Source organism: Triplophysa dalaica, chromosome 5, assembly GCF_015846415.1.
Source record: "Triplophysa dalaica isolate WHDGS20190420 chromosome 5, ASM1584641v1, whole genome shotgun sequence".
Taxonomy (NCBI): Eukaryota; Metazoa; Chordata; class Actinopteri; order Cypriniformes; family Nemacheilidae; genus Triplophysa; species Triplophysa dalaica.
The window spans coordinates 22,645,586-22,659,860 of NC_079546.1; the positions used below are offsets into that span (position 1 = coordinate 22,645,586).

General features: G+C 39.3%; 1 protein-coding gene and 1 long non-coding RNA gene across 2 annotated transcripts in view; both read right to left on the minus strand.

Moving 5' to 3' along the window:
* The window catches only part of LOC130421317 (uncharacterized), a 792,526-nt gene that overhangs the window by 232,401 nt on the left and 545,850 nt on the right, over positions 1-14,275 (minus strand). The gene's annotated exons all lie outside the window — the stretch shown is intronic.
* Positions 3,967-6,684, minus strand: LOC130421371 (uncharacterized). The gene is made up of 3 exons (XR_008906795.1): positions 5,906-6,684; positions 4,962-5,030; positions 3,967-4,605 (listed from the first exon to the last, which is right to left on the minus strand). It is a non-coding gene; the product is annotated as an uncharacterized LOC130421371 (long non-coding RNA).

Sequence of the window (14,275 nt, forward strand, 5' to 3'; positions counted from 1 at the left end):
TTATATAAATGTTATATTTTAAAGCAGATCGAGAGAATTAGGGCTGCATTTGGTATGGTTATAGCATTTATAAACATGGCTATATATCAGTGTTCTCCACTTGTTCAGCTTTGCTCATTTTTTATCTAGAGTGTCTTTAAAAAGACTTACAATGTAAATTAGAATGACTTTTTCAAATAACTTTTGTTTTATCAAATCTGCAGATTACTTTATTATTACCTATAAAACCTGGAAATAGGACATTTTGTTGTGCTGTTACCTCAAAACTTTCTGGATAAGTAATGACAAGCGTAACTTCTCTGCTTTAGCAGATGTGATAAGCACTGCACACACTGTTAATTTGACCGTAATGACAGAAATAAATGCAATTGTCAGCAGTCAAAATCTGTTTGATAAAAATCTGTTTGATCACGATGTGATGGTTATGGAGTTCATTATTCTAAGCCAGGGAGCAACACTATGTGCAGAGTCTGCAGACTGCTCTTTAAATCCTGTTAAGAGCAGTTTGTTCCAGAAAGGATAAATGGCATAAATTTAATTAATTAATTAATTGTTGCTAAGAAGTATCTGTTATTCATTTTAATTGTTATTCCCCAGTCATGTATTGTTGTGCTAAAGAGTTGACAGATATATTTTGAAGCGGTCAAGACAGAATGGAAAGACAGACTATTGTCTGGATGAAGGGAAATTCTGAAGGTCTACTATTCAAATTGCTGCAACTGTGTCTTGAAGCAGTTTGAGTTGAGTGTTTGTCATTTCCATACAAAGAAAGCAAATGTAAAAACAGTACAGTATGGAGTAGTTGTCTTTCTAGCAAAGAAATAGTCAACCAGTTAGAAATCAAATAAACTTTCAGTCAAACTTGTTAAATGTTTATTAAAATTAACAACACAGAACAAATGCCTCTTGGAGTGGGAAGTTGGGAAAACAATTAGTCAGGAATACAAGACATAAACTACCTCAAAGTTTGAGGACTGAAGGATTCCCTCAGTCATGAATTGACAGAACTGGTCATAGTTCAGGCCTACTGGAAGATTGAACGGAATGACAAACGTGTTTGCTTCTGAACATCCGCCTGCTGCCATTCAGGCTTTCATGAAGACACTCAATCGTTGTGGTTTCTTTGAAACAGAATGGAGGTATGGCAGATACACCAGAATCAAACACCAGCACATCCTCTAAATTGACCTTAACAAGGTCCTCACCATATACCTGGAAAACGCCCATTCAATCGTATGATAACATTCGAAGCGGGTGGACTGGGAAGCATAGATCCACAAATTATTAAACCAAATAGCATTTTGTCTAGTTTAAAAGTGTAAAAAAAACAATTCAATTGAATTTTTCTTATTTTTTATGTCATTCTAGATGTGTAAACTGCAGCAGACAGGTTTGTGTCTATTACTGATGTTTGATGTCTTGTCTTGATGCTCAGAGTCACTGCAGACACTACACAGATCTGACCACCGTTCACACTCAAGATGAGAATGACCTGCTGCTGACCATGATGTGAGGATTTTCAAGAGCATGGATTGGTCTGTTCAGAGACTCATGGAAGAGGTCAGATTTAACAAATATCCCCATGATCTCCATTACCGAAGCATTAACAGTATAACATCCAACATTGTAACCATTTATTTATTTATTTACTATTAAAGAGGTAATAAGCCTCATGATTCATATTTTTACAACAGAGTCAAAAAAGCAGATTGTGAGATTGGAGATGAAATCTGGTGTGAATGTAAATTATCCTGCAGTGATGGAGAACATCTTACAGTGGGTGAGTATTCAACTGTATTCTAGTGAACTTTTGCGTCTTCCGGGGTGTATCCTGCCTTGATGCCCGATGACTCCTGAGATAGGCACAGGCTCCCCGTGACCAGAGGTAGTTCGGATAAGCGGTAGAAAATGGATGAATGGATGATTGCTGTTTTCAACACTTCTCTTATTTACACAACAGTGACATGGAGACTGATGGAAATGTTTTCACACCAAAACTTGATTGTGAAGAGAAGAACTGAAGTTTCATTTTGAATAGTTAACAGCAAGTGGCACATCTGTGATCTGTAAGAAATCGTAACTCATAATTCATACTGTAAATTTCACTGATAACAGTTATGTTACAGTTAAATTATGATGTTGTAATTTTGTGCTGTTGTGGGTTGTGAAGTGTGAATTCATGAATAAATCATAAACTGGGTTAGTAATTTATTAAAACTTTAACTTTCTTTTAGAAATCTTATAATGTACATTTATTAATGTGTGTATTATAGTTTTACTTATTCTGCTTGAATTTTAAATTTAGTGCCATGATTTCATTCTGTAGATTCAATTTTCATAGACCTGTAAACTTTTGACATAATTTTTATTCATTCTCTGATCATTTGTTGAAAATGAGCAATCATTTCATTGAGATGTAGAATAATATGCTGTCGCCATCTAGTGGTCAAAAATGCTGAAGCAGAAAAACACCAAAATCAAGATTAAGTTTTTATCTCTGATGTTTCCCTCAATGTTAATACTGCCATAAACATTTATAGAGTTTAGTGTAATGGTCTTCAGTACACTACACAGTGGCAATCATGGCTTAATGGTTTGAGAGTCGGACTCGTGACCAGAAGGTTGCTGGTTCAGGTAACGATTGTGCTTTGATCAAGACACCTCACCCCTACATGCTCCCCGGGCCCTGCTGTGATAGGTGCTCACTGCTCCAGGTGTACGTGTGTTCACCACTTGCTGTGCGTGTCTTCACTAGTCACCGGATGGGTTAAAAGCAGAGGTCACGTTTCCAGTATGGGTTACCATATCTGACAAATAGTTCACTTTCACTTTTAATGTATGATGATAAATTTGCAGCAGAGGATGAAGTTCTGCTGGGACAGAGGTAGAGGTTTAAAATGTTAGTCCCAGTCAAACATAATAATCATGAAGCCTTTATAAATCCTTAGCCAAGTTAGTGTGGAAGAACATTTTTTTAAACCAGTTTTTAAATTTGTTTGGGCAATTGGTACAGATTCTAGGGTGGAAACCCTGCTGAACCATCACTAGACTAGGTGTATGGTCAGAAACAGGAGATCACATCAATATCTTTTATTGACCAAGTAACATACGTCTAAAACCCCTTTTTGACAATGAACACAAGATTACTTTGACTTCACCAATATTGTTCTGTGGACAAACCCACAGTGGGCTGGCCCACACAAAACTCCCACTGGGGCATCATGGGCAAACCACGTGGGCCCTACATTGGATAACCCATGCGGGTCCCACTTGGGGTTTGTTGTGTGTTTGCCCTGCACACACTGTCCCACAGTAAACCCAGTGGGCCCACACAGGCATGTTTGCTGGGTACTTGTATACATATAAACTATATTGGATTTAGACGGTACGGAGCAGTAAAATCAAATACTGAAGACCTTTCTAGTGTGAAAGAGTTCCAAAATACCTTTAACTATCATATTTCAGCTCCAGGAAGAATTCAGAGGGAAAGTTCCCAGAAACTTGTAAGTTTGAGAAACTATCATAAAATCAGTCCATGCATGACAGCATTTCTGAACACAAACACATACACATTTAAAAGGCAGTTTTATCCAAAGAAAGTTACAATGCATTGGAATAAGTTCTTGTCTACTGTCCTACCCCTCAAAAAAGAAAAATCTCAGCAAAATGGACCTATCCATTGTTGTTCTTTTGCTTCTAACGTTTTTCCCTACTTTATAAGTCGCTTTGTATAAAAGCGTCTGCTTAATGTAAATGTAAAACTGTTATGAAACTGAAACATGAAGTTCTCTGTTCAAACACAGTCATATCCGATCATGAATCAATAGTGAATGAATCAGGTCCACAGCTCTAAAGAATAGCCTGTTTAAGCAAAACTAATGCATACACATGAGTGAAATAAAACTCAGAATATTGTGGAATTTATAGCTTCTATGGAGAGATCGAAATACAGATATGAATACAAAGTGTCTTTTGAGTATTTTTAATTTTTCCATGAAGGTCATCTAATGCACAGAAAGCAAACAGTTCTGTAGTGAGAGGACAAAGAAATGCAAAATCACTTAATCACTTCTTCTCTATTCACCTCATCAGCTTAATAGATCTTTTCATACAAAAAAACTAAAACTTATGATACAGTCAGTCGCATAGCACATAAAAATCAGGAGCAGGTTCATATTTTTAAATTAAAGAAAAAAAAAGTGAAAGTAAGAAATAATTTCTTATGCAACCCCAATTTGATCACGCAAGGTATTAACACGACCTATGGAAATTCATTAGACATGTTAGAATGCAATAACATCAAAAAATAAACAAAAAGACAACTAATAGAAAACAAACAAACATTCAAAAGCTGACCAAAAATACATCAAATAAATCAAATCTTCACTTGAGTTTGTTTGTCAAAGGTCAAAAGTCACTGACTGAAACCTAATAAATTTGTGTTTATGTTGTTGTTTAGTTGTGTGATTTTTTATTATTATGTGTGTTTGTTTTTTATTTGCGAGTGGTTTTGTTCAGTGAGGTGTAAAGATCTCTGCAGGCGTCTTCAGGTTCAGTTTTTCCTCCTTTGATGACGGCATAAGTCACATCACCAGCAGAGTGAACCTGAATGAACATTACAGAAACCATCACACATGTTTAAACACACAGATTTATTAAAGCAAGATGTTACATCTACATATTACGGCAATATCTCTCGATCAGGAATGTATATAGAGCTCTTATATCAGCATGGCTGTGATTAGGCCAGAGGCACGAGCCCGAGGACAGGAGACAATCACACTCGCTGATATAAGAGCACTATATGTACACCACTCAGAGAGCAATAATGCATTTATACAACAGCTTGACAGCACACGTCTGTAGGTAAATCAGAAATGACAAAGGAGTGTCTTTAAAACCCTCTGGTTTCTGTATATCATGAAGATATTAGATATTAGATATGAGTAGGTACTACTCACAATGTTGTTCTTCAGTTGTTTTTTACTGCCAATGGTCACCTCAGAATAAACCACATCATCTTTCTGCTCCTAAACATCAACACAGATATAAAGATGTGATAAACTCTCCATTCAGTGTTCATTAGACAGACTAAAGTGAGATGTAGTGGTGACCAGTGTTACCAACATGGTGACTTTGTCACTAGATTTAGTTACTTTTCATGTGCCTTTAGCGACTTATATTTTCACAAAGTTAACTTCTAGTGCCCCGCGAGAGCAAGTTTTGTTTTCCGTGTGCAGCACCGCCTCTCTCTGTTCTGTTCACATCAGACCGCACTGACATGACTATGAGATCCGCAAGTGCAAACAGTGTTTTCAAGAACTAATCACTTATTGGCTGCATGGGCGCATAAACAAAGATGCATTTTAGCTGTTCAACAAAAGTGACTTCTGGTGTGTAGTTTTAAGTGGTCGAGTTCACTCACTATTAAAACCTTTTTGTTTTCTATCAACAGAAACATAAGTAATTAAGAACCTATATATTGTGCATTTGGGTGTATTGTTTTAATATAACACTGTATATGACAGCTCAGAGAGTAGATATATCTGTATGAAGTAGACCTGAAGAGCTAAGCTCTTAGACAGATACGTCACTGATATGCAAATGAGCGCATGATGTCATCTGGCAACATTTTGTGACTTCTCAGGCAGGCTTTAGCTACTTTCTATTGAAAATATTTGGCAAAACTGATGGTGACTTTAAAATCACTGTATTTATAACTCCGGAGAAAAAAAGTCTTCAAAGATTGACATTAAAGCCTTGTTTAGAGAACTTTTAAGATTGTATAAAACATATTAAACTTATACCGATACAGACCAAAGAAAAATGACCACAGTGACTGTAATTATTCACAAATCTCATGAACCGTTGAGTTTATAACAGATGAAGGAAACTGTTTACTAACATGTGTGTTAGGAGTAGAAGGAACGATGTTGATGGTCTCATATGTTCCATTATTGTCATTCTTAGATGCGACCTAAAGGAAAGGAAATGTACAACATCACAATGTATCAGATTATTTTTATCCAACATGAATAAGACGCCAGTCTCAATGGTGATATCTCACATATCAGCCTTTTACTATACTCACCACAGGGTCTCCAGACAATCTTTGATCTGAAAAAATAAACGTGTCTCATTGCATTTTAGTCATTAAATTGGTCAGCAAAATACATTATGCTTTAAAGGCATACCAGTTAGTCAATATTGAGTGATGGAAAAATCCATCACAAACAGCAGACTACGATTGCAGGTAAAGGGAAAAAAATTGAAAGTCATCAGCATAACAGTGGCAGACTATGACAGCCGATAATGTCACGAACATGACCACTGAGTGCCGCGACTTCCCTAAATGGACTTTGCTCTCAACCGTTCTAACAGCTATGAATGACCAAAGACTAACAGTATTTGATGTAAGTAGAGTGATTGAAGACCAGTCACAGGCAGGTGCAGAACAAGGCCTCTTGAAATCATATTCAAATAACATAAAACTGATGTTGTAAACTCACCTTTTCTTTTTCTATAAATCACACATAGTCACTGTATGAGAGCTGTTCACTAACAAAGAAAAATATGAATATAAATAAACGAATGAAAGTCACAAAAAGGTGAACTATGACTTGAGTTTGGGATCAGCCCCAGAAAAATAATCAATTAGATTTAGAAACTGATTATATATCACAATCTGTGACAGATACTGCAACACATTGACAGAAGATAAATAAAAATAAACATACATACCATGTGCTTTATAATGTGGTGATGGTGAAGAGCTTGAACTCTTCTCTAAGCTTTGTGTTGTTTTAGCTGATGTTATAAAAACAAACTTCAGATTAGCTCAACCTGGAAACAACACGCACACACTGAAGTGAGACAGACAGTGATGATGTACCTTGTTGTTGTGTAGTTTCTGGTGTGTTAAGAGTTGAGAATCTCTCAGGGTTGGTGGTGGTCACTAGAATCTTGTTTGAATCTGTAGAAGATGATGAATGTTCAGAGACATCATACTGTAGAACATCACAATCATATTTCATGTTTATGTCATTTCTTCATCATCAGTACAGAGTTTAATGACTGAAGTCACTTTGAGTTCAGGACACTCCTGTCAGAGTGATGTCTTACCTGTAAATCTGACAGTATATGTGACTGAGGTCTTGATGTCATTCTTGTGTTTGAGCACACATCTCAACTCTGTGTTGTCGTCTTCATTCAAGAGTGTTGTAGTCAGAGAGATGAGACAGAGTTTATCTGATCTAATCTGATATCTGGAGTCTGTCTGTAGATCAACATCAGTCTGATTCATCCACACCAGCTGAAATCCATCATAACTGAACAAATATTCACAGTCATATGAAAACAGCCGACAGGAGAGAGTGACAGGTGTGTTTGCTCTTATCTCAGTCTGTGATGATGATGATGATGATGATGATGATGAAGACACTGAAACACAAATCACACAACACACTCTCAGTACTCATGAGTTTCAGTGAAAACACAAGAGATAAAGAGAACTGTGATCTGAAGTTAAACATGTGTTCATATAAATGAAGAGAAACACTGACCATGAAGAACATGTAGATAAACATCTGAATCAGGTTCTTGTTGATGTCCATTCACATATTGTCTGCAGGTGTAACGTCCACCATCATGTTGTGTTGTTTTATAGATGTTGAGAGAGCAGTCAGATGTCAGACTCAGTCTCTCATATCTCTCTGTGTTATTCTTATTTATTCCTCCAGTAAACACTTCTACTGCAGATGATGTTGTATAATTACTGTAGATCCATGTAGTTGAGGAGCATTGATGAAGAGCATCATTACAGGACAGAGACACACTTTCACCAGAACTGATGAACACATGAGTCACTTCTGCTTCACTCACACCTGAAACAGCAGATGACATCATTCATATTAATACATCACAATATATTCAAACAGTTCAATATTTATCTCTTAAAGGTGGGGTGTCCGATTTCCGAATTACGCTTGTTTAGCCAAAATTGGTCCGAGTACCAAAACAACCTTTGTAGCCAATCAGCAGCAAGGTTCACAGTTCACAGGACGGACATTAGTCGAGCCGAGCGCTGAAGAAAGCGAAAGATAAGGGTAGGTGTGTGTCTGTTTTGGTGATTTGAACACCAACAACGGCTATGAGAAATTTGACATCCTGCCGTTTATGACGGATAGACTTTTATTATTTTTTCATCACATAAATCAGAAGATTTGACAGAAAAAAATGTTATCTAGTTCCTCTATCATTGTGTGCATTTATATTTGGCATTATTATGTGATCTCGGTGATCCGAACAAGAAGATCTTCAGACAATCAGGACACAGTGTGTTTACACATGTCAACATCAAGTGTTCAACATCTGGCTATCTGATAGTATCTCTATAGTTTCCTGCCCATTATTTTAATAAGCCTGCAATTTAAAAAGAGCCCAGGTGCGGTGATATTTCACACAACATGAATAACAGGAAGCATGTTATAGATTTGATACACTGGAAACTATCTGCTGTAGCCATGTAGAAATCAAGGCAGCGGTGGGAAGTAAACCACCATTAAGACGATTAATGATCTTATATGTGAAAGTATAAGTAGAGGACGTTTGTAAATGTACACAAACTTTCTGACTTGAGCTGTGGTGGGTTTCAATCGCGCACACACACACAAACACACACACCTACACATGCGCGCACACACACACACACAGCCTCTCACTGTGTTTTTAAGCACATCATTTGTTTATTCATGTCACAGACACATAAAATAAACACATAAGTACGCCGCAGTTACAATGATCAAAAGTGACCACTTACATCGTTCTCACACAGCAAAGTCCTGGTGTCAAATGTAACCCCGCTGGTGTATATATGAGTCTTTAGCTACGAGTGTACATATTTACACTGAAGCAGAGTCTTTCCGGTGTGATATGTTAATTTATTCATGCAGTTAATGAATCAATTGAGTTGACTTTACAAAAGATGATTGATCATTAGTGATGACACCTGCTGATCATAAGTCCACTTAAGAAGTGAAGAAGAACAGGAAAATAAAGACCAGCCACACAGATTCATGTCATATAAATACACAATCACATATGCTAATAAAATATATATTTACATGTAACTAAATGAAACTCTTGTGACGAAAATTAGTGTAAATTATTATAATAGATTCAGCTTGAATGATAAAATGCAATTTTAAAGATTTGATCAGACAATCCTTAAACATTTCTCACACATTTTAAGACTTCAACACTCATCCTACAAAACTCAACAGTGCTGGTAAAAATACCCAAATGCATGCTGGGTGTCATCGTTAAGCTTGATGCTAGTCTTTTACCCAACATGCACTGCAGCATGTGCGTTTTATTGATTGTAACCGTTATTATGTTGGCTTGACAGAGCAAACACACTGTTCTTTGTTCTAAGCTTATTATTATTATTATTATGATCCCCAACATTTCTGACTGCTACTCTTTTAAGTTACATGAACTGAACTTTCCACAAACCTTATTTTTTAACTGATCCAGGTTCTGGTCTTCAAAATCAAGTCTCTCAAAACCACTAAATTTCCCATTGACTTAACATTGCGACAAACTTTGACGGCTCATAACGCAAAGCGAGGATGTCGTACAAACTTGCAAGTTAACACATTTGAAGAGTCTTTGTAGGCTCTTTAAGAACATCACAATGGGGTGTCAGTTGCACCCCTAGGGTGTAAGAGCCCCCCAAATTCCCCCTATACTTATAATGGAAGAGGAAATATACCTGTAACAAGGTTCAAATTATATAGAAGAAAGGAGGCGGGTCGTGGTGGACTGGGAGACAAGATTATTTATTCTCGTATCTCACAAGACGTAGCGTCAATACACATCTCTTAACACAAAATAATAATAACAGTTCTGCTTCAGATTTCTCGGCTTGCAGTCCGTACAAATCACTTCCGGGTTACAACCCACGGCAGTATCGGCTCCCAGGCTCCCAGGCTCCCAGGCTCCCAGGCTCCCAGGCTCCCAGGCTCCCAGGCTCCCAGGCTCCCAGGCTCCCAGGCTCCCAGGCTCCCAGGCTCCCAGGCTCCCAGGCTCCCAGGCTCCCAGGCTCCCAGGCTCCCAGGCTCCCAGGCTCCCAGGCTCCCAGGCTCCCAGGCTCCCAGGCTCCCAGGCTCCCAGTCAGTGTCTCTCTCACTCTCTTCTGAATCCTCCGAGCTTTTAAGCAGTCTCCTCATCAATCACTGTAATGAGACGTAGGTGTTTTCAATCTGTAATCAACCTACTTGCTTACCGTTTTTCCCGTGTCTCTCTCCGGTCCGGTGCAGACGTCACTAGACCACGCCCCCCTTGCCACAATACCCATATAAGGCGTCATAAATGTCCTGTGTTGAAAATCTTCACAAGACAACCACTTAGAGACAAGGGGTGGGCTCAATTGACTAAGGCAACCAGTCAGTATCCACGCCCATAGCAACAAAACATGTTAACTTATTTAACCATTTAACAAGACCTATAACCCTACATCAGAACATCATAGAGACACGGGGGTTGGTTCATTTTACTCATAGCTTAGTGTATCATCAACTGACAGATGCTAAGCCACGCCCATAGCAACCAAACAGGTTAGCCTAGCAACCGTTTTGCAAGACCTATAACTCTACATCAGAACATCGTAGAGACATGAGGGTTGGTTCGTTTCACTTGGGGGTTGACACATCATCAATTGGGTTCTGCTAAGCCACGCCCATAGCAACCAAACAGGTTACCCTAGCAACCATTTTGAAATGCCTATATCTCTGTATCAGAACAACATAGAGACACAGGGGTTGTTTCGTTTCAATCATAGCCTAGAGACCTATCATAATCTGTAAAATGATAAGGCACGCCCAAAGCAACGAAACAGGTTGGCCTAGCAACTGTTTTGCAATACCTGTATCTCTGCATCAGAGCATCATAGGGACACAGGGGTTGGTTCGTTTCACTCATAGCTTAGAGTATAATCAAATAACAGATGCTAAGCCACGCCCATAGCAATCAAACAGGTTAAGTTTGTAACCATTTAGCAATTCCTATATCTCTGCATCTGAACATCATAGAGACACGGGTGTTGGTTCGTTTCACTCATGGCTTGGAGTATCATACCTCCTCTGTATTGGACTACATCAATACCACCATTGATAGTGTCACAGCTATCACCATATACCCGAATCAGAAGCCATGGATGAACAAGGAAGTGCGGCTCCTGTTGAAAGCACGCCACACCGCCTTCAGATCAGGTGATGCACAGGCCTATAGTACTTCCAGGGCAAATCTGAAGAGGGGCATCAAAAAGGCCAAGCACTGCTACAAGCTGAAGCTAGAGGAGCATTTTACCAATTCTGACCCTCGACGCATGTGGCAGGGCATCCAGGCCATTAGTGACTACAAACCCAACCACTCCATCCCCATAGCCACAGATGCTGCCTTTCTGAACAAGCTTAATGACTTTATGCATGCATTGAGAGAGACAATAAGGAACCCGCCACCCAATCATCACACTAAACTCCACAGATGTTTACGCTGCACTAAGCCGGATAAACGCACGCAAGGCTGTTGGTCCTGATTGCATCCCTGGTCACCTACTCAGGGCATGTGCGGAGCAGCTCGCTGGGGTCTTCACAGATATCTTCAATCTGTCCCTCACCCAAGCAGTGGTTCCAGCATGTTTCTAATCCTCCTCTATTGTGCCCATTCCAAAACATTCTAGCCCGACATGCCTGAACGACTACCGCCCTGTAGCACTCACACCAATTGTTATGAAGTGCTTTGAGCGGCTGGTCCTGTCACAACTAAAAGACTCTTTACCATCCAAACTGGACCCATACCAATTTGCCTACCGTAGCAACAGGAGCACAGATGATGCGGTGTCCATGGCGCTGCACTCCATGCTCACACATCTGAATAATAAGGACACTTATGCACACATGCTGTTTGTAGACTTCAGCTCTGCATTCAATACTGTCATCCCTTCCAAACTAATCATCAAACTTGGTAACCTAGGGATTAACAATTCAACCTGCAACTGGATTATGGACTTCCTGACGAACAGGCCTCAGCTTGTTAGGTTAGGCCACATCTTCTCCACCACCATCACCCTCAACACTGGTGTACCACAGGGCTGCGTACTGAGCCCCTTTCTCTACTCCCTTTTCATACTCGACTGCAGGCCTGTGAATGGACCTAACTCCTTCATCAAGTTCACAGACGATACAACAGTGATTGGTCTCATCAGCAACAACGATGAGGGAGGAGGGTACAGGCACCTGGCCACATGGTGCTCAAACAACAACCTGCTCCTTAAGACCTCCAAGACAAAGGAGATCATTGTGGACTTCAGGAAGGCGAAAGGAGGCCCACACGACCCCATCCACATTAACGGGACGGCTGTTGAACGTGTTTCCAGTTTTAAGTTCCTGGGGATCCATATTTCGGAGGACCTGTCCTGGACCACCAACACCTCATGCCTGGTCAAGAAGGCTCACCAGCGTCTTTTCTTTCTGAGGACACTGAAGAAGAACCAACTGTCTTCAACTATCCTGGTGAACTTCTATCACTGCACGATAGAGAGCATCCTGACCAACTGTGTGACAGTCTGGTACGGGAACTGTTCTGTTGCTGAGCGCAAGGCACTGCAACGGGTGGTGAAAACAGCCCAGCGCATCACAGGAACTACACTACCTTCCATTGAGGACATCCAAAAGAAACGCTGTCTGCGTAGAGCTCGCAGCATTCTCAAGGACTCCTCTCACCCCGCTCATAGACTGTTTACTCTCCTGCCTTCCGGTAGGCGCTTCAGGTGCCTCCGGACAAGAACCAGCAGACTAGGAAACAGCTTTTTTCCCAGAACTGTTTCACTATTGAACTCTGGTCCCCACTGATTCCACTATCCCTCATAACTTTAACTGTAATGCTGCTATTACATTGTTTACATTGTACTACAGGGCTGCCATGCATGACTGAACTGTACACACCAGTACTTCATGTTATCTGCTCTACCGGACTGTTTACACACACACAGCATCATTTGCAATCTATACTGCTCACTTGCACACCAGGAATATTACACTGAATGCTCATTTGCACTAATGGACTACTCTCATAACTGCATTACCTCATCTACTGCACTGTAACTTCAATAACTGCACCAACTTCTCTACTGTACTGTAACTCATCTATTGCATCACTGCATCTATTGCATAACTAACTGCATCTACTCATCTATTGCACTATAACTTCAATAACTGCATTAACTCATCTACTGCACTGTAACCTTAATAACCGCATTAACGCATCCACTTTACTGTAACTTCAATAACTGCACTAACTCATGTACTGCACCGTACCTTTAATAACCGCATCAACTCATCTACACTGTAAAAAATGCCTGTGAAATTAACGGTAAAATTCTATTGTTTTCAAATAAAAAACCTGTTATCAGAAAGTGTCCGTAAAAAATACGGAGAAACACTGTAAAATTGTCTGTAAAATTAACAGCAAAAATTCCATTGTTTTTACGGAAAAACCCTGTAAAAAAATGCTGTGAAGTCAACAGTGAAATTCTGTAGTTTTCACAGAGAAAACTGTTGTCAAAAAACGTCCATAAAATAACGGAAAATATTGCCAAATTCTCTGTGAAATGAACAGTGAAATTCCAAAGTTTTCACAAGGAGTCTTTTTTCAACTCCACAAACACTTTTATCACCTTCACTTACAGACACCACTGTCACTTTATTTCTGTTGCATGTCTACAAAAGTTCTAATTGAAAATGAACACAAGTTTACATGTCGATGGAGTCACCATTATGGTGAAGAGTGTTTGCTTTAGTTGTGGTCTTGACCCTTTGCTTTCAATTTGAAGAAGGCTTTCCACAGTATTGACATTTATGAGTTGAAACACACTGACTCAGGTGGGTGGAAAGCTCAGATAAAGATAACGCATTACATTATTTGTGTTGGTGAGTAAGTACATGTTCAAGAGTTTAGGTAGTGCTTTAAAGTTACTTGTTGTCCTCATTTATGATATTGAATGAAATTAATTAATAAACTGAATGTCTTTAACAGCACATCTGACACATGATAAATGTTCTAGCAGATATCTATAAAACAGTTTGTCTCAACAATGGTGACAACAGAAAAAACCTCTAAAGATAAATGCAATGCATTCTGGGTATCATCAAAGCACAAAACTCATCAATAACTCCCAGTATGCATTGCAGCTGTAAGCTTTTAATTTGTTAGTCAC